This window comes from Anomaloglossus baeobatrachus, chromosome 12 (genome assembly GCF_048569485.1).
Source record: "Anomaloglossus baeobatrachus isolate aAnoBae1 chromosome 12, aAnoBae1.hap1, whole genome shotgun sequence".
Classification (NCBI taxonomy): Eukaryota; Metazoa; Chordata; class Amphibia; order Anura; family Aromobatidae; genus Anomaloglossus; species Anomaloglossus baeobatrachus.
The window spans coordinates 572,078-593,253 of record NC_134364.1 but is presented as its reverse complement, the minus strand read 5'-3'; the positions used below and the strand labels follow the sequence as shown (position 1 = coordinate 593,253).

Below are 21,176 nucleotides of genomic sequence, written 5' to 3'. Positions count from 1 at the left end.
TCTCTGTGTCTGTTGTCTCGCTCTCTGTGTCCGTTGTCTCGCTCTCTGTGTCCGTTGTCTCGCTCTCTGTGTCCGTTGTCTCGCTCTCTGTGTCCGTTGTCTCGCTCTCTGTGTCCGTTGTCTCGCTCTCTGTGTCCGTTGTCTCGCTCTCTGTGTCCGTTGTCTCGCTCTCTGTGTCCGTTGTCTCGCTCTCTGTGTCCGTTGTCTCGCTCTCTGTGTCCGTTGTCTCGCTCTCTGTGTCCGTTGTCTCGCTCTCTGTGTCCGTTGTCTCGCTCTCTGTGTCCGTTGTCTCGCTCTCTGTGTCCGTTGTCTCGCTCTCTGTGTCCGTTGTCTCGCTCTCTGTGTCCTGTTGTCTCGCTCTCTGTGTCTGTTGTCTCGCTCTCTGTGTCTGTTGTCTCGCTCTCTGTGTCTGTTGTCTCGCTCTCTGTGTCCGTTGTCTCGCTCTCTGTGTCCGTTGTCTCGCTCTCTGTGTCCGTTGTCTCGCTCTCTGTGTCCGTTGTCTCGCTCTCTGTGTCCGTTGTCTCGCTCTCTGTGTCCGTTGTCTCGCTCTCTGTGTCCGTTGTCTCGCTCTCTGTGTCCGTTGTCTCGCTCTCTGTGTCTGTTGTCTCGCTCTCTGTGTCCGTTGTCTCGCTCTCTGTGTCCGTTGTCTCGCTCTCTGTGTCCGTTGTCTCGCTCTCTGTGTCTGTTGTCTCGCTCTCTGTGTCTGTTGTCTCGCTCTCTGTGTCTGTTGTCTCGCTCTCTGTGTCTGTTGTCTCGCTCTCTGTGTCTGTTGTCTCGCTCTCTGTGTCTGTTGTCTCGCTCTCTGTGTCTGTTGTCTCGCTCTCTGTGTCTGTTGTCTCGCTCTCTGTGTCCGTTGTCTCGCTCTCTGTGTCCGTTGTCTCGCTCTCTGTGTCTGTTGTCTCGCTCTCTGTGTCTGTTGTCTCGCTCTCTGTGTCTGTTGTCTCGCTCTCTGTGTCTGTTGTCTCGCTCTCTGTGTCTGTTGTCTCGCTCTCTGTGTCCGTTGTCTCGCTCTCTGTGTCCGTTGTCTCGCTCTCTGTGTCTGTTGTCTCGCTCTCTGTGTCTGTTGTCTCGCTCTCTGTGTCTGTTGTCTCGCTCTCTGTGTCTGTTGTCTCGCTCTCTGTGTCTGTTGTCTCGCTCTCTGTGTCTGTTGTCTCGCTCTCTGTGTCTGTTGTCTCGCTCTCTGTGTCCGTTGTCTCGCTCTCTGTGTCCGTTGTCTCGCTCTCTGTGTCCGTTGTCTCGCTCTCTGTGTCCGTTGTCTCGCTCTCTGTGTCCGTTGTCTCGCTCTCTGTGTCCGTTGTCTCGCTCTTTGTGTCCGTTGTCTCTCTGTCTCTCTCTGTGTCTGTGCAGTCAGGGCTCGAGTGTGGACTACTATTCCCAGCTGGTGGCTACCACCGCGACCCTCGTAGGCTAGTGTCCTGACCTCCTCCACCTGGTCCACGTCATTGTCCTCTGTGATTTACAGCCCAGCACATCTTTAATTATACTGGATTCGCTGAGCTTTCTGACACATTGTAAATTTCCAGAACTTTTTCATCATCCGCAGATTCTCTCTGCGCTTTAGAGGACGGCGGCGAGACCCGGGATTTACTGCCGAGATTAAACTGCTGCCTCTAAAGTGTGAGAGTGTCAGCAATTGTGTGACTGTCACCGACCGCAGCACGACGACGGAACCAAGGAGTGTACCACTCAACAGCCTATTGTCAGCGGACGGTGGGGCGCCGGGGACGGTGGGGCACGCGGAGAGCAACCGGGTCTTGGGGCTGTGCGGCACGCGGGGGGGCAGCCCGGTCTTGGGGCTGTGCGGCACGCGGGGGGGCAGCCCGGTCTTGGGGCTGTGCGGCACGCGGGGGGGCAGCCCGGTCTTGGGGCTGTGCGGCACGCGGGGGGGCAGCCCGGTGTGTGGGGACGGTTGGGGCACGTGGGGGGCAGCCAGGTCTTGGGGCTGTGCAGCACGCGGGGGGCGGCGGGGTCTTGGGGCTGTGCAGCACGCGGGGAGCGGCCGGGTCTTGGGGCTGTGCAGCACGCGGGGGGCGGCGGGGTCTTGGGGCTGTGCAGCACGCGGGGAGCGGCCGGGTCTTGGGGCTGTGCAGCACGCGGGGGGCGGCGGGGTCTTGGGGCTGTGCAGCACGCGGGGAGCGGCCGGGTCTTGGGGCTGTGCAGCACGCGGGGGGCGGCGGGGTCTTGGGGCTGTGCAGCACGCGGGGGGCGGCGGGGTCTTGGGGCTGTGCAGCACGCGGGGAGCGGCCGGGTCTTGGGGCTGTGTAGCATGCGGTGGTCCGCTCTGTCTGTCAGGAAGGGGGGTCATTGACATGCTGATGAGATGCTGCCGTTTCCAGGGGTCTCGTGTCCTCACCTGCTGTGCAGGAAGCTCTGATTACATGGTGGTCTCTGGGGGGCCGTCCAGCTGTCGTGTGGCGGGTGGATGGGGAATGAGGGCAGGGGTCCTGCTGGGGGGGGGCGTCTCTGGCACGTGGCGGTCTCAGCTGTGTGCGGACCTGTATGAGGAGACAACAAGTGCTGGAGGTCACATGTGCAGATTATTGGGGGGCTGTGAAGGTAATTAATGGGGGCTGTGACCTTCCTAACAATAATATTTCCATTAGTAAATGAAGCATTTGGCGGCTGCTGCGGCTAATCACTGGCGGTGGCGGTAATAAATGAATTGTGACTGATTACCTATTAATATGGACGCCTCAGGAATTCACCCGGGGGGAAGCGGAGCAGTGAAATAGAGAGGGGCTCGCCCCCCCTGGGAAATCACTGCCGCTGTCTGCAGCTTTAACTCCGCGCGCAGCTATCAATAAGGAGGTAATTGAATTTTGAGCACAAACATGATGACAGGGGGCTCCTCACCGAAGATGGATGCCAAATCCATGACGTAAAGATGAGGGGGCCGCGACACCACCGGCACTTAACCAGCTAATGGCTCTCATCAGCTCCTCAGCGGAGTTCATGGCCGGCGACCGGGGGAGGGGCCCAGGCACTGCTCTGGGGTAGGGGCGGGTGACCCGGGGGCCGCTGTGGGGTAGGGGCGGGTGACCCGGGGGTCGCTGTGGTGTAGGGGCGGGTGACCCGGGGGCCGCTGTGGTGTAGGGGCGGGTGACCCGGGGGCCGCTGTGGTGTAGGGGCGGGTGACCCGGGGGGGGCGCTGTGGGGTAGGGGCGGGTGACCCGGGGGCCGCTGTGGTGTAGGGGCGGGTGACCCGGGGGCCGCTGTGGTGTAGGGGCGGGTGACCCGGGGGCCGCTGTGGTGTAGGGGCGGGTGACCCGGGGGAGGGGCCCAGGCACTGCTGTGGGGTAGGGGCGGGTGACCCGGGGGCCGCTGTGGTGTAGGGGCGGGTGACCCGGGGGAGGGGCCCAGGCACTGCTGTGGGGTAGGGGCGGGTGACCCGGGGGCCGCTGTGGGGTAGGGGCGGGTGACCCGGGGGGGGCGCTGTGGTGTAGGGGCGGGTGACCCGGGGGGGCGCTGTGGTGTAGGGGCGGGTGACCCGGGGGGGGCGCTGTGGGGTAGGGGCGGGTGACCCGGGGAAGCGCTGTGGTGTAGGGGCGGGTGACCCGGGGGGGGGCCGCTGTGGGGTAGGGGCGGGTGACCCGGGGGGGCCGCTGTGGAGTAGGGGTGCCTGTCTGTCTGTCTGTCTGTCTGTCTGTTCTCCATGGTTTCTGCACCGTTCTATGAAGTTACAGATGTGGGTCATGTCTCGGGGGAGGGGATGCAGGCACGGTGTGGTTGTACAATGGTTTCCGGGCTCCGGTGCTCAGTTTGAGCAGTCATTCTGTGCTGAGGCCCTTTTAGGGTGTCTGTGTTGGACCCCTCACCTCAGTAGTTGGGGGGGCTCTGACATGGCTCCCCCCCACTATTGCTCCTGGGGGGGCGCTGTCTCCACTATGATTACTGCAGGATTGTGGGAAATGAATCCATGTAAATGTAATTAGCGTCATGTTTAACCCTGTGATGTCTGAAGGTGAAGCCCCTCATTATTATTTCTCTCACACACCGACTACAAGCCCCATCATTCTGTCATCCTGGACACTTACCGAGCAGACTGCCGTCACATGCCTGTATACATATATACTGGGGGGGGGGGTATATTACAGGGCGTATACATATATACTGGGGGGTGTATATTACAGGCTGTATACATATATACTGGGGGGTGTATATTGCAGGCTGTATACATATATACTGGGGGGTGTATATTACAGGCTGTATACATATATACTGGGGGGTGTATATTGCAGGCTGTATACATATATACTGGGGGGTGTATATTACAGGCTGTATACATATATACTGGGGGTGTATATTACAGGCTGTATACATATATACTGGGGGGTGTATATTACAGGCTGTATACATATATACTGGGGGGTGTATATTACAGGCTGTATACAGATATACTGGGGGGGTGTCTATTGCAGGGCGTATACAGATATACTGGGGGGGTGTCTATTGCAGGGCGTATACAGATATACTGGGGGGGTGTCTATTGCAGGGCGTATACAGATATACTGGGGGGGTGTCTATTGCAGGGCGTATACAGATATACTGGGGGGGTGTCTATTGCAGGGCGTATACAGATATACTGGGGGGGTGTCTATTGCAGGGCGTATACAGATATACTGGGGGGGGTGTCTATTGCAGGGCGTATACAGATATACGGGGGGGTGTCTATTGCAGGGCGTATACAGATATACTGGGGGGGTGTCTATTGCAGGGCGTATACAGATATACTGGGGGGTGTCTATTGCAGGGCGTATACAGATATACTGGGGGGGTGTCTATTGCAGGGCGTATACAAATATACTGGGGGGGTGTCTATTGCAGGGCGTATACAGATATACTGGGGGGGTGTCTATTGCAGGGCGTATACAGATATACTGGGGGGGTGTCTATTGCAGGGCGTATACAGATATACTGGGGGGGTGTCTATTGCAGGGCGTATACAGATATACTGGGGGGTGTCTATTGCAGGGCGTATACAGATATACTGGGGGGGTGTCTATTGCAGGGCGTATACAGATATACTGGGGGGGTGTCTATTGCAGGGCGTATACAGATATACTGGGGGGGTGTCTATTGCAGGGCGTATACAGATATACTGGGGGGTGTCTATTGCAGGGCGTATACAGATATACTGGGGGGGTGTCTATTGCAGGGCGTATACAGATATACTGGGGGGGTGTCTATTGCAGGGCGTATACAGATATACTGGGGGGTGTATATTACAGGCTGTATACATATATACTGGGGGGTGTATATTACAGGCTGTATACAGATATACTGGGGGGGTGTCTATTGCAGGGCGTATACAGATATACTGGGGGGGTGTCTATTGCAGGGCGTATACAGATATACTGGGGGGGTGTCTATTGCAGGGCGTATACAGATATACTGGGGGGGTGTCTATTGCAGGGCGTATACAGATATACTGGGGGGTGTCTATTGCAGGGCGTATACAGATATACTGGGGGGGTGTCTATTGCAGGGCGTATACAAATATACTGGGGGGGTGTCTATTGCAGGGCGTATACAGATATACTGGGGGGTGTCTATTGCAGGGCGTATACAGATATACTGGGGGGGTGTCTATTGCAGGGCGTATACAGATATACTGGGGGGTGTCTATTGCAGGGCGTATACAGATATACTGGGGGGGTGTCTATTGCAGGGCGTATACAAATATACTGGGGGGGTGTCTATTGCAGGGCGTATACAGATATACTGGGGGGGTGTCTATTGCAGGGCGTATACAGATATACTGGGGGGGTGTCTATTGCAGGGTGTAGACATACAGTGCCTACAAGTAGTCTTCAACCCCCTGCAGATTTAGCAGGTTACACATTCGGAATAACTTGGCATTGTGACATTTGGACTGTAGATCAGCCTGGAAGTGTGAAATGCAGCAAAAAAGAATGTTGTTTTTTTTTTTTTTTTTTTTTTAAATTGTGAAACGTTTATTCAGAGGTCATTTATTATTCAACCCCTCAAACCACAAGAATTCTGTTTTGGTTCCCCTAAAGTATTAAGAAGTATTTCAGGCACAAAGAACAACGAGCTTCACATGTTTGGATTAATTATCTCTTTTTCCAGCCTTTTCTGACTAATTAAGACCCTCCCCAAACTTGTGAACAGCACTCATACTTGGTCAACATGGGAAAGACAAAGGAGCATTCCAAGGCCATCAGAGACAAGATCGTGGAGGGTCACAAGGCTGGCAAGGGGTACAAAACCCTTTCCAAGGAGTTGGGCCTACCTGTCTCCACTGTGGGGAGCATCATCCGGAAGTGGAAGGCTTATGGAACTACTGTTAGCCTTCCACGGCCTGGACAGCCTTTGAAAGTTTCCACCCGTGCCGAGGCCAGGCTTGTCCGAAGAGTCAAGGCTAACCCAAGGACAACAAGGAAGGAGCTCCGGGAAGATCTCATGGCAGTGGGGACATTGGTTTCAGTCAATACCATAAGTAACGTACTCCACCGCAATGGTCTCCGTTCCAGACGAGCCCGTAAGGCTCGCAAAGCGCAAAGAGTCATGTCAAGGCTCGTCTACAGTTTGCTCATGATCACTTGGAGGACTCTGAGACAGACTGGTTCAAGGTTCTCTGGTCTGATGAGACCAAGATCGAGATCTTTGGTGCCAACCACACACGTGACGTTTGGAGACTGCATGGCACTGCATACGACCCCAAGAATACCATCCCTACAGTCAAGCATGGTGGTGGCAGCATCATGCTGTGGGGCTGTTTCTCAGCCAAGGGGCCTGGCCATTTGGCCCGCATCCATGGGAAGATGAATAGCACGGCCTACCTGGAGATTTTGGCCAAGAACCTCCGCTCCTCCATCAAGGATCTTAAGGGTCGTCATTTCATCTTCCAACAAGACAACGACCCAAAGCACACAGCCAAGAAAATCAAGGCCTGGTTCAAGAGGGAAAAAATCAAGGTGTTGCAGTGGCCTAGTCAGTCTCCTGACCTTAACCCAATTGAAAACTTGTGGAAGGAGCTCAAGATTAAAGTCCACATGAGACACCCAAAGAACCTAGATAACTTGGAAAAGATCTGCATGGAGAAGTGGGCCAAGAAAACTCCAGAGACCTGTGCCGGCCTGATCAGGTCTTATAAAAGACGATTATTAGCTGTAATTGCAAACAAGGGTTATTCCACAAAATATTAAACCTAGGGGTTGAATAATAATTGACCCACACTTTTATGTTGAAAATGTATTAAAATTTAACTGAGCAACATAACTTGTTGGTTTGTAAGATTTATGCATCTGTTAATAAATCCTGCTCTTGTTTGAAGTTTGCAGGCTCTAACTTATTTGCATCTTATCAAACCTGCTAAATCTGCAGGGGGTTGAAGACTACTTGTAGGCACTGTATATACTGGGGGGTGTATATTACACTTTGTAAAACTTAAGAGACACTGCACAGTTATATGACAAGCCGCTTCTCTACTTGGCTGGTGGCCGATCTATTCCAGTGTCCGTTTAATTCCAACCAGAGTACGGACCGGTGGAGGGTGAAAGCGACTCTCCACTGACCGGGGTGACCGTCATCTTATTCCAATGTCACTCAGCAACCGCAGAATGACATCAAGGAATGGCAGCCGGGGTGAAGTGCACGGCAAGAACAGCTGGTAACCGCTCCTAGAGGCAGGGCTCAAGTCATGTAAAGCTAGGAAAAAGCCTTTCACCAATGAGAAGGAAAGGAGAGCCAGGCTGAAGATTGCCGAAGACCACAAGAATTGGATCATAGAGGACTGGAGTAAGGTCTTCTCTGATGAGTCTAATTTTCAGCTTTGCCCAACACCTGGTCATCTAATGGTTACACGGAGACCTGTAGAGGCATACAAGCCACAGTGTCCTGCACCCACTGTGAAATCTGGTGGAGGATCGGTGATGATCTGGGGAGGCTTCAGCAAAGCTGGAATTGGGCAGATTAAGCTGTGCGAAGGACGTATGAATCAAGCCGTGTACAAGGTTATCCTGGAAGAACAGCTGCTTCCTTCTGCTCAGGCAATGTTCCCCAACTCTGAGGACTGGTTTTTCCAGCAGGACAATGCGCCATGCCACACAGCTAGGTCAATCAATGTGTGGAGGAAGGACCACCACATCAAAACCCTGTCATGGCCAGCCCAATCTCCAGACCTGAACCCCATTGATGAAAGTCTCTGGAATGTAATCAAAAGGAAGATGAACTGCTTACATTTTTGCACCAGGAGTGGCATAAGGTCACCCAAAAGCAGTGTGACAGACTGGTGGAACGCAGCCAAGACACTGTAATTAAAGGGATCCTTTGACCAGATTTGGGGCCTATAAGCTGCGGCCTCCACCAGTGGGCCCTTATATACAGAATTCTGACTTGCTATAAGAGCCCAGGCCGCTGTGTAGAACATAAAAATGACTTTACAATACTCCCCTAAACGGTTGGTGCTTTGCAGACTGGTCGGATGGGTGTCTCCGTTCTCTGGTACCGGCACCTCCTCTTTCGGGCATCTTTGTCCTCCTTCTGAAGCCGGGGTGCATGACGTGTCCTATGTGATCCCCACTCACCGGCATTGAGGTCCTGTGCAGGCGCACTACAATACTTTGATCTGCCCTGCTCAAGTCAGATCAAAGTGCTCCTGCACAGGACCACCATGCCGGTGAGTGGGGATCACATAGGACACGTCATGCACCCCGGCTTCAGAAGATGCCCGAAAGAGGAGGTGCCGGTACCAGAGAGCAGCGACACCCATCTGCACTGCCCGTTTAGGGGAGTGCTATAAAGTCATTTTTACGCTCTACACAGCGGCCTGGGCTCTTATATACAGCATGTTAGATTGATGTATATAAGAGCCCACTGGTGGAGGCTGCAGCTTATAGGCCCCAAATCTGGTCACAGGATCCCTTCAAAAATTATGGTTATTGCACAAAAGATTGCTTCTTCCTGAGGTAAAGCATTATATTGTTGTGTAAATGATGAGGACCTTGTTTTCTGTGCATTATTTGAGGTGTGAAAGCGCTGTGCATTCTGTGCATCCTGCGCATTCTCTGCGTCCTGGGCATCCTGCGCATTCTGTGCGTCCTGCGCATTCTGTGCATCCTGCGCATTCTCTGCATTCTGTGCGTCCTGTGCATTCTGTGCGTCCTGTGCATCCTGCGCATTCTCTGCATTCTGTGTGTCCTGTGAATTCTGTGCATCCTGCGCATTCTCTGCATTCTGTGCATCCTGCGCATTCTCTGCATTCTGTGCATCCTGTACGTTCTGTGCATCCTGTCTATTCTGTGTGTCCTGCGCATTCTCTGCATCCTGTACGTTCTGTGCATCCTGTGTGTCCTGTGCATCTTGCGCATTCTGTGCGTCCTGCGTGTCCTGAGCGTCCTGCGCATTCTGTGCATCCTGTGCATTCTCTGCGTCCTGTGCATCCTGTACGTTCTGTGCGTCCTGTGCATTCTGCGCATCCTGTACGTTCTGTGCATTCTGTGCGTCCTGTACGTTCTGTGCATTCTGTTCGTCCTGCGCATCCTGTGCGTCCTGCGCATTCTCTGCATCCTGTACATTCTGTGCATCCTACGCATTCTCTGCATCCTGTGCGTTCTGTGCATCCTGTGTGTCCTGTGCATTCTGCGCATCCTGTACGTTCTGTGCGTCCTTTGCATTCTGCGCATCCTGTGCGTTCTGTGCGTCCTTTGCATTCTGCGCATCCTGTGCGTTCTGTGCATCCTGTACGTTCTGCGCGTCTTGTGCATTCTGCGCATCCTGTACGTTCTGTGCGTCCTGTGTCCTGTGCATCCTGCGCATTCTCTGCATCCTGCGCATTTTCTGTGTCCTGTGCATCCTGTGCATTCTGTGCATTCTCTGCATCCTGTACGTTCTGTGCATTCTGCGCGTCCTGTGCATTCTGCGCGTCCTGTGCATTCTGCGCGTTTTGTGCGTTCTGCGTATCCTGTGCATTCTGCGCGTTCTGTGCATCCTGCGCGTTCTGCGCATCTGTGCGTCCTGCACGTTCTGTGCGTCCTGCGCGTTCTGTGCGTCCTGCGCGTTCTGCGTATCCTGCGCGTCCTGCGCTTCTGTGCGTCCTGCACGTTCTGTGCGTCCTGCGCGTTCTGCGTATCCTGTGCATTCTGCGCGTTCTGTGCATCCTGCGCGTTCTGCGTATCCTGTGCAATCTGCGCGTCCTGTGCGTTCTGCGTGTACTTTGCGTTCTGCGCGTTCTGTGCGTCCTGCGCGTTCTGTGCATCCTGCGCGTTCTGCGTATCCTGTGCATTCTGCGTGTCCTGTGCGTTCTGCGTATCCTGTGCATTCTGCGCGTCCTGTGCGTTCTGCGTATCCTGTGCATTCTGCGCGTCCTGTGCGTTCTGCGTGTACTTTGCGTTCTGCGCGTTCTGTGCATCCTGCGCGTTCTGCGTATCCTGTGCAATCTGCGCGTCCTGTGCGTTCTGCGTGTACTTTGCGTTCTGCGCGTTCTGTGCGTCCTGTGCGTTCTGCGTATCCTGTGCATTCTGCGCGTCCTGTGCGTTCTGCGTATCCTGTGCATTCTGCGCGTCCTGTGCGTTCTGCGTATCCTGTGCATTCTGCGCGTCCTGTGCGTTCTGCGTGTACTTTGCGTTCTGCGCGTTCTGTGCATCCTGCGCGTTCTGCGTGTACTTTGCGTTCTGCGCGTCCTGTGCGTTCTGCGTGTACTTTGCGTTCTGCGCGTTCTGTGCGTCCTGTGCGTTCTGCGTATCCTGTGCATTCTGCGCGTCCTGTGCGTTCTGCGTATCCTGTGCATTCTGCGCGTCCTGTGCGTTCTGCGTATCCTGTGCAATCTGCGCGTCCTGTGCGTTCTGCGTGTTCTTTGCGTTCTGCGCGTTCTGTGCGTCCTGTGCGTTCTGCGTATCCTGTGCATTCTGCGCGTCCTGTGCGTTCTGCGTATCCTGTGCATTCTGCGCGTCCTGTGCATTCTGCGTGTCCTGTGCATTCTGCGTATCCTGTGCATTCTGCGCGTCCTGTGCGTTCTGCGTATCCTGTGCATTCTGCGCGTCCTGTGCGTTCTGCGTATTCTGTGCATTGTTCTGTTATTTTCATCATTTCTATTTTTCAGAGAATAAATACAATGTATTGCTGGAAATCCGGACACGTCGTCAGTAGATTATACAATAAAAGAACAATTCACATTTTACTCAAAAATAGAGAAAAATCTGAAAAACTGAGAATTGTGCAGCGGTCTCTTAATTTTTGCCAGAGCTGTATACTGGGAATGTATTACGGGGTGTATAGATATATACACTGTGTCCAGAATTATTAGGCAAGTTGTAGTTTAGAGGATTTTTATTTTTATTGATCAACAACTATGTTCTCAATCACCCAAAAGCCTCATAAATATCAGCGCTTAATATTTTTGGCAGTTGGAGGGGTTTAGATTTGGCGATCTTAGGAGGATCTGTTTGTGCAGGTGACTATTAGGCCGGGGCCACACGGGGCACTAGTGCGATGCTCGCATGAGACTCTGCTCGCGCTGGCAGCACAGCAGGAGCTGAGTGTCATACGAGTGTGCCTGCATCTGAGGTCCAATCATGTGATCAGACCTCAGCTGCGGGGGGCAGCCCGGCACTCAGGAGGGGAGGGAAGGATTTATCTCCCCCTCTCCTCCGTAGCCGGCTATTGCCATTCTCACACTGCACTGGCAGTACACCGGTGTACCGCGAGTGCAGTGCGCTTTTTTTTTTTTTCTCGCCCCATTCACTTGAATGGGTGTGAGAGAAAGAGTCTTGCATTACACCCGCAGAATGCTGCGATTGTTTTCTCGGTCCGATTAGGACTGAGAAAATAATCGCTCATGTTTTATCGCACTCCACTAGCACTGATTTTCTCACCGTGTTGCTTAGGCCTAACTGTGCAGAATTATTAGGCAACGTAATAAAAACCAAATCTATTCCCATCTCACTTGTTTATTGTCATGCAAAAGCAAAACCCAAAAAATGAGTGCCCAATATAGCCCCCTTTCTCTCTGATGACACTCAGCAGCCTACCATCCATAGATTCTGTCATTGCTTGATCTGTTTACCATCAACATTGCGTGCAGCAGACTCCACAGCCTCCAGGCACTGCTCCCAGAGGTGGACTGGTTTCCCTCCCTGTAGAGCTCACATTTTATGAGGGACCACAGGTTCTCTATGGGGTTCAGATCAGGAGAACAAGGGGGCCAGGTCATTATTTTTTCATCTTTTAGACCTTTACTGGCCAGCCACGCTGTGGAGTAGTTGGATGCATGTGATGAAGCATTGTCCTGCATGAAAATCATGTTTTTCTTGAACGATAGCGACTTCTTCCTGTATCACTGCTTGAGGAAGTTGTCTTCCAGAAACTGGCAGTAGGTCTGGGAGTTGAGCTTCACTCCATCCTCAACCCTAGAAGGTCCCACAAGTTGATCTTTGATGATCCCAGCCCATACCAGTGCCCACCTCCACCTTGCTGGCGTCTGAGTCGGAGTGGAGCTCTCTTTACTGATCCAGCCTCTGGCCCATCCATCTGCCCATCAAGAGTCACTCTCATTTCATCAGTCCACAAAACCTGTGAAGAATCAGTCTTCAGATATTTCTTGGCCCAGTCTTGAGGTTTTATCTTGTTTCTTGGTCAGAGGTGGTGGTTTTCAGCCTTCCTTACCTTGGCCATGTCCCTGAGTATGGCACACCTTGTGCTTTTTGATACTCTAGTAACGTTGCAGCTCTGAAATATGGCCAAACTGGTGGAAAATGGCATCTTTGCAGCTTCACGCTTGATTTTCCTCAATTCATGGGCAGTTGTTTTGCGCCTTTTTTGCCCATCACGCTTCTTGCGACCCTGTTGGCTATTTGCCATGAAACGCTTGATTGTTCGGTGATCACGCTTCAAAAGTTTGGCAATTTCCAGACTGATGCATCCCTCTGCAAGACAGCTCACAATATGGACTTTTCAGAGCCCGTCACATCTCTCTTCTGACCCATTTTGCCAAAGGAAAGGAAGTTGCCTAATAATTAAGCCCCCTTATATAGGATGTTGAGTCATTACACCACACCCCTCCTCATTACACCGCACCCCTCCTCATTACAGAGATGCACATCACCTGATTTACTTCATTGGTAGTTGGCTCTCAGCCTATACAGCTTGGAGTAGGACGACATGTATAAAAAGCATCATGTGATCACAATCACAACACAATGCCTAATAATTCTGCACTCTGTGTACATATATACTCAGGGGTGTACATGTGTTCTGGTTTGTAAGAAGTATATAGAGTTAAGTCCAGAAGTCTTTGGCCAGTGGTGAATCTTTGTGATTTCAGCTCTGCAGGCCACTGTAATAGAAGTGGAGACCTTCAGGTGTAATTAAAGGGATTGTACTGTGAACCGTTCAGGAATTGCGGCTATTTTTCTACAATTTCTCCTCATTTCAGGGAATCAAAAGTAATTAGACAAACTTTCCCATAAATAAATGTGCATGTTTAACCCTTTGTGGTGAGTCCTTTGCAGCAATGACTGAAGTTTCTCGGACATGGACGTCTCCATCCCTGGTCTACTCAGTTGTGAGGCTTTTGGCCGTGGAGGTCTCCTTTGGTGTGAGGCTTCTGGCCATGGACGTCTCCATCGCTGGTCTCCTCCAGTGTGCGACTTTCGGCCGTGGACCTCTCCATCCCTGGTCTCCTCATTTGTTAGGCTTCTGGCCATGGATGTCTCCTCCGGTGCGTGGCTTTTAGCCATAGAAGTCTCCATTCCTAACCTCCAGAAAGTCTCTCCCTGTGTACTTCAGAATAAATCCAGCTGCTTCTGTCTTCAGTCCCGTCATCAACAACCGCTAGTGCCCCAGGGACATTCTAAGCTCTGCATGCCATCACACCACCTCCACCATGTGTTAGAGAGGACGTGCTGTGTTCTGGAGAAGACTTGGAGCGGCTCCTGGTCCAGATTGTGTTATGCTGGTACAGGTGGCTCTTAGTCCCATCTGTCTTTTTTTTACATTTCCAGAACTGGGCGGGTCCTTCCGTTGTTTGTTTTTTTTGGTTTTTTTTTGTGAAGTCTAATCCAGCCATCCTATTATCAGGCTGACTAATGGTTTGCCCTTGCGGTGACCCCTCTGTATCTGCCCCTTGTGGTGACCCCTCTGTATTTGCCCCTTGTGGTGCCCCCTCTGTATCTGCCCCTTGTGGTGACCCCTCTGTATCTGCCCCTTGTGGTGACCCCTCTGTATCTGCCCCTTGTGGTGACTCCTCTGTATTTGCCCCTTGCGGTGACCCCTCTGTATTTGCCCCTTGCGGTGACCCCTCTGTATTTGCTCCTTGCGGTGACCCCTCTGTATTTGCTCCTTGTGGTGACTCCTCTGTATTTGCTCCTTGTGGTGACTCCTCTGTATTTGCTCCTTGCGGTGACCACTCTGTATTTGCACCTTGTGATGACCCCTCTGTATTTTCCCCTTGTGGTGACCCCTCTGTATTTGCTCCTTGTGGTGACCCCTCTGTATTTGCTCCTTGTGGTGACTCCTCTGTATCTGCCCCTTGTGGTGACTCCTCTGTATTTGCTCCTTGTGGTGACTCCTCTGTATTTTCTCCTTGTGATGACCCCTCTGTATTTGTTCCTTGTGGTGACTCCTCTGTATCTGCCCCTTGTGGTGACTCCTCTGTATCTGCCCCTTGTGGTGACTCCTCTGTATCTGCCCCTTGTGGCGACTCCTCTGTATTTGCTCCTTGTGGTGACTCCTCTGTATTTGCTCCTTGCGGTGACCCCTCTGTATTTGCTCCTTGCGGTGACCCCTCTGTATTTGCTCCTTGCGGTGACCCCTCTGTATTTGCTCCTTGCGGTGACTCCTCTGTATTTGCTCCTTGCGGTGACTCCTCTGTATTTGCACCTTGCGGTGACCCCTCTGTATTTGGCCCTCGTGGTGACTCCGCTGTATTTGGCCCTCGTGGTGACTCCTCTGTATTTGCACCTTGTGGTGACTCCTCTGTATTTGCACCTTGTGGTGACCCCTCTGTATTTGCACCTTGTGGTGACCCCTCTGTATTTGCACCTTGTGGTGACCCCTCTGTATTTGCACCTTGTGGTGACCCCTCTGTATTTGCTCCTTGCGGTGACCCCTCTGTATTTGCTCCTTGCGGTGACCCCTCTGTATTTGCCCCTTGCGGTGACCCCTCTGTATTTGCTCCTTGCGGTGACTCCTCTGTATTTGCCCCTTGCGGTGACCCCTCTGTATTTGCCCCTTGCGGTGACTCCTCTGTATTTGCCCCTTGCGGTGACCCCTCTGTATTTGCTCTCATGAAATCTTCTTCTCTTTATGGAGGGCTTTAAATCCTGCAGCACCAATTTCCCGGAGAGTGGTCTTCACTTGGGGGTGATGATGTGAAGGTTTTTCTTCATCATGGAAAGGATTCTGCGATCATCCACCACTGGTGTCTTCTGGGGACATTCAGGCCTAGTTGAATTCCTGGCTCACTAGTGCGCGCTTTCTTTTGCAGAATGTACCAAACTGTTGATTTGACCGCTCCTAATACGCTATATGGATAGATTTCTTCTTTTTTTTTTTTCTCCTCTGACCAAGTTGTGGGTTCACAGCAACAGCTCTAAATGCAAATGTCAGACCTGGAATCAGCTCCAGACCTTTCACCTGCTTAATTGATGACGGATAGGGAGGGAATTGCCCATTTAAGAGCTTCTGTGAGAATAGTCCAATTACTTTTAGTGCCTTTAAAAAGAGGCAGCGACATATTAAAGAGCCTTATTTTTAAATCTTCTTCCAATTAGGATGTGAAGATCTTAAATTAAAGAGGCGGCGCTGTAAACCCATAGTGATTGAAACTAGATTTGGAATATGTTTTGGTAAAACAGCTTAAATGACAATACTTGTGTTACTGTCCGAATATTTGTGGACCTAACTGTATGTCACACCTTCGACCCGGAATATTATCAGAACCATTCAGCTAAGCAAAACAAAAGTCAGTCATTATTGTAAGACAAGAAGAGCAGTTACCTATAAAAAAAATGCTAGAACCTTGAAGGTATTCTCAAGTACAGTTGTAAAAACCCATCTATTGTTATTATAAAACTGGTGTTCAAGAGCACTGCACCCAAAAAGAGGGACTAACAATTACTTCTGCTGTAGAGGATAAGTTCATTAGAATTACCAATCTCAGAAAATGCAAAATGACAGCACCTTGGATACCGGCTATGATAAATGATGCACAGACTCCTCTAGATATCAGCCATCCAGAAGAGACTGCAGCAATTAAGGCTGCTTCTCAAGAAGCTGCAGCAGAGCCCGGAAAGAGACTTGTATGGATCCAGCAACACACAGGACCAGACATCAGAACAGTAGAAACCTGTAGTGTGCCCTGAGGAGTCAAGATATGAGATATTTTGTACCAACTGCCAAGTGTTTCTGAGACACAGAAAAGCTTTGTCCATGTGTAGTGCCCTCTATAAATCATGGTGGGAGAGCTGTGATTTATCCACGTACAGTTAGGTCCAGAAATATTTGGACAGTGACACAATTTTGGCGAGTTGGGCTCTGCATGCCACCACATTGGATTTGAAATGAAACCTCTACAACAGAATTCAAGTGCAGATTGTAACGTTTAATTTGAAGATTTGAACAAAAATATCTGATAGAAATTGTAGGAATTGTCACATTTCTTTACAAACACTCCACATTTTAGGAGGTCAAAAGTAATTGGACAAATAAACCAAACCCAAACAAAATATTTTTATTTTCAATATTTTGTTGCGAATCCTTTGGAGGCAATCACTGCCTTAAGTCTGGAACCCATGGACATCACCAAACGCTGGGTTTCCTCCTTCTTAATGCTTTTCCAGGCCTTTACAGCCGCAGCCTTCAGGTCTTGCTTGTTTGTGGGTCTTTCCGTCTTAAGTCTGGATTTGAGCAAGTGAAATGCATGCTCAATTGGGTTAAGATCTGGTGATTGACTTGGCCATTGCAGAATGTTCCACTTTTTTGCACTCATGAACTCCTGCGTAGCTTTGGCTGTATGCTTGGGGTCATTGTCCATCTGTACTATGAAGCGCCGTCCGATCAACTTTGCGGCATTTGGCTGAATCTGGGCTGAAAGTATATCCCGGTACACTTCAGAATTCATCCGGCTACTCTTGTCTGCTGTTATGTCATCAATAAACACAAGTGACCCAGTGCCATTGAAAGCCATGCATGCCCATGCCATCACGTTGCCTCCACCATGTTTTACAGAGGATGTGGTGTGCCTTGGATCGTGTGCCGTCCCCTTTATTCTCCAAACTTTTTTCTTCCCATCATTCTGGTACAGGTTGATGTTTGTCTCTTCTGTCCATAGAATACTTTTCCAGAACTGAGCTGGCTTCATGAGGTGTTTTTCAGCAAATTTAACTCTGGCCTGTCTATTTTTGGAATTGATGAATGGTTTGCATCTAGATGTGAACCCTTTGTATTTACTTTCATGGAGTCTTCTCTTTACTGGTGACTTAGAGACAGATACACCTACTTCACTGAGAGTGTTCTGGACTTCAGTTGATGTTGTGAACGGGTTCTTCTTCACCAAAGAAAGTATGCGGCGATCATCCACCACTGTTGTCATCCGTGGACGCCCAGGCCTTTTTGAGTTCCCAAGCTCACCAGTCAATTCCTTTTTTCTCAGAATGTACCCGACTGTTGATTTTGCTACTCCAAGCATGTCTGCTATCTCTCTGATGGATTTTTTCTTTTTTTTCAGCCTCAGGATGTTCTGCTTCACCTCAATTGAGAGTTCCTTAGACCGCATGTTGTCTGGTCACAGCAACAGCTTCCAAATGCAAAACCACACACCTGTAATCAACCCCAGACCTTTTAACTACTTCATTGATTACAGGTTAACGAGGGAGATGCCTTCAGAGTTAATTTCAGCCCTTAGAGTCCCTTGTCCAATTACTTTTGGTCCCTTGAAAAAGAGGAGGCTATGCATTACAGAGCCATGATTCCTAAACCCTTTCTCCGATTTGGATGTGAAAACTCTCATATTGCAGCTGGGAGTGTGCACTTTCAGCCCATATTATATATAGAATTGTATTTCTGAACATGGTTTTGTAAACAGCTAAAATAACAAAACTTGTGTCACTGTCCAAATATTTCTGGACCTAACTGTACATGGCACATTGCCACCATGGGCACCACAGTGCTCTGCAGCTTCCCTTCTGGACTGTGCTTAGTGGGACCATCATTTGTAATGTAACAGGACCCAACCCAAAACGCGTCCAGGTGATGTAAGGGCGATGTGACCGAGGAGGAGGATGCTGTGTCAGATGACGTGGCCACCAGTCGCCTGACCTCCACCCAAGTGAGATGGTCTGACGAGTGCTCGGCTGCTCTGGAGATTTCTTCAGGGTTGTAGGAGCCATTCCAGGTGATGACATGAGAATGACGAGGGGTATAAAGCTGCCACCAGCGTAAACGGGGCCCGGAGCAATCTGAGAAGGTGTGAGCGCTGCCTCTAGTGTTCTCAGGTGTCTTCTGTGGTTTTGCTGCCTTCAGTCTTCATTTCCAAGCATTGCATGAGCAGGGGTTTGCACCTGACGCTGTAGGTGTCGCTCTGGTGCAGATGTGTGCTGTGTGGCTTTGTCTGCCTAGTGGCCATTGTCCTGCTGCCGTGACTGCGGTGGTACTCGGAGTGCACGGCCCCCGCTGTCTGATGGGATTTGGGAAGCAGCTCTGTAAAAGAACAGATGTTAGTATAAATTATCTCCTCTTTGACATCTTGCAAATTAAAAGCGCACTCGGCATTACTAAAGCTGCTAGCAGGCGTCGGGGTCTTGCCTGTGCTGCCTGCTGTAGTGCACATAGGGCTGTCCATTAGCCCCCCATGTATGTACAGATGTGTACGCGGCTATACACTAAGCTCTCCTCAGGCCTCCATCATTTTCTTTTATCTTCTTCTTTCTGCAGCCAGAGAAATGACCCGCGGCAAGTTCCTCAACATCCTCGAAAGACCCAAGAAGTAGAACAAGTCCACGCTGCGGACCGTGCTCCATGAAGCTGCGGAACATGATGCTGCGGACCGTGCTCCACGACGCTGTGGCCCATGACGTTGTGGCCCCTGATGCTGCGGACCATGACGTTGTGGCCCCTGATGCTGCGGACCGTGCTCCATGAAGCTGCGGAACACGATGCCACGGACCGTGCTCCACGAAGCTGCGGAACATGATGCTGCAGACTGTGCTCAATGACGTTGCGGCCCATGATGCTGCAGCCCGTGTTCCATGGCGTTGCAGCTCCTGATGCTGCGGCCCGTGTTCCGTGACGTTGCGGCCCATGATACTGCGGCCCGTGTTCCATGATGTTGCGGCCCATGATGCTGCGGCCCGTGTTCCATGATGTTGCGGCCCATGATGCTGCGGCCCGTGTTCCGTGACGTTGCGGCCCATGATGCTGCGGCCCGTGTTCCATGATGTTGCGGCCCATGATGCTGCGGCCCGTGTTCCATGATGTTGCGGCCCATGATGCTGCGGCCCGTGTTCCATGATGTTGCGGCCCATGATGCTGCGGCCCATGATGCTGCGGCCCGTGTTCCGTGACGTTGCGGCCCATGATGCTGCGGCCCGTGTTCCATGATGTTGCGGCCCATGACGCTGCGGCCCGTGTTCCATGATGCTGCAGCTCATGATGCTGCGGCCCGTGTTCCGTGACATTGCGGCCTCGTTCTTAATGTTCTACAATATATCACATCATGTTCAGATCTTTTTCTATTCTTCTGAGTCACTTGAATTTTTGTCTTTTCTGTTTTCTGTAGGGATCACGTGGAACATTGACTAGGGGGAGTAGTCTGCGAGGGGTGGGCTCGGGTGTAGGGGGAGTAGTCTGCGAGGGGTGGGCTCGGGTGTAGGGGGAGTAGTCTGCGAGGGGGGGGCTCGGGTGTAGGGGAAGTAGTCTGCGAGGGGGGGGCTCGGGTGTAGGGGGAGTAGTCTGCAAGGGGGGGCTCGGGTGTAGGGGGAGTAGTCTGCGAGGGGGGGGCTCGGGTGTAGGGGGAGTAGTCTGCGAGGGGTGGGCTCGGGTGTAGGGGGAGTAGTCTGCGAGGGGTGGGCTCGGGTGTAGGGGGAGTAGTCTGCGAGGGGTGGGCTCGGGTGTAGGGGGAGTAGTCTGCGAGGGGGGGGGGGGCTCGGGTGTAGGGGGAGTAGTCTGTGAGGGGGGGGCTCGGGTGTAGGGGGAGTAGTCTGTGAGGGGGGGGCTCGGGTGTAGGGGGAGTAGTCTGTGAGGGGTGGGCTCGGGTGTAGGGGGAGTAGTCTGCGAGGGGGGGGCTCGGGTGTAGGGGGAGTAGTCTGCGAGGGGTGGGCTCGGGTGTAGGGGGAGTAGTCTGCGAGGGGTGGGCTCGGGTGTAGGGGGAGTAGTCTGCGAGGGGTGGGCTCGGGTGTAGGGGGAGTAGTCTGCGAGGGGGGGGGGCTCGGGTGTAGGGGGAGTAGTCTGTGAGGGGGGGGCTCGGGTGTAGGGGGAGTAGTCTGTGAGGGGGGGGCTCGGGTGTAGGGGGAGTAGTCTGTGAGGGGGGGGCTCGGGTGTAGGGGGAGTAGTCTGTGAGGGGGGGGCTCGGGTGTAGGGGGAGTAGTCTGTGAGGGGGGGCTCGGGTGTAGGGGGAGTAGTCTGCGAGGGGGGGGCTCGGGTGTAGGGGGAGTAGTCTGCGAGGGGTGGGCTCGGGTGTAGGGTGAGTAGTCTGCGAGGGGGGGGCTCGGGTGTAGGGTGAGTAGTCTGCGAGGGGGGGGCTCGGGTGTAGGGTATCTCCATTGGTTGTGATTCGCTCCTGGTTTCAGCTGTGGTTGCAGCTCATCTCCCCAGCAGCTGTCTCCTCTAATCTGCGCGGAGGACAATCCCCATCATCTCCTAATCCGCGCTTGCTGCTTCCAAGCTTCATTTTAATATTCATATGGATTATGGGTTTAATTGCACATTAGAGCCCGGGATGCATATGAATACAGTGGATATAAAAAGTCTACACACCCCTGTCAAATGCCTGGTTTTTGTCATGTAGATAATTCCTACCAAGGAGAATTGTTTCAGAACTTTTCTTTCCTGTAATCTGTACAAATCCACCCAGTAACAAACAGAAATCATTTTGAGAGGGAACATGAAAAAAACCCCTGCAATACTGTGGTTGTATAAGTATTCGCACCCTGTGATCGGGGCTGTAAAAGTGTTTGCACCCTGTGATCGGGGCTGTGGTTGTATGTGTTTGCGCCCTGTGT

General features: G+C 52.0%; 1 long non-coding RNA gene across 1 annotated transcript; it reads left to right on the top strand.

Annotated features, from left to right (window-relative positions):
* The first annotated feature begins 2,470 nt into the window (after positions 1-2,470).
* On the top strand, positions 2,471-19,693 carry LOC142257440 (uncharacterized). The gene is made up of 2 exons (XR_012727631.1): positions 2,471-2,556; positions 18,892-19,693. It is a non-coding gene; the product is annotated as an uncharacterized LOC142257440 (long non-coding RNA).
* Positions 19,694-21,176: the final 1,483 nt, after the last annotated feature.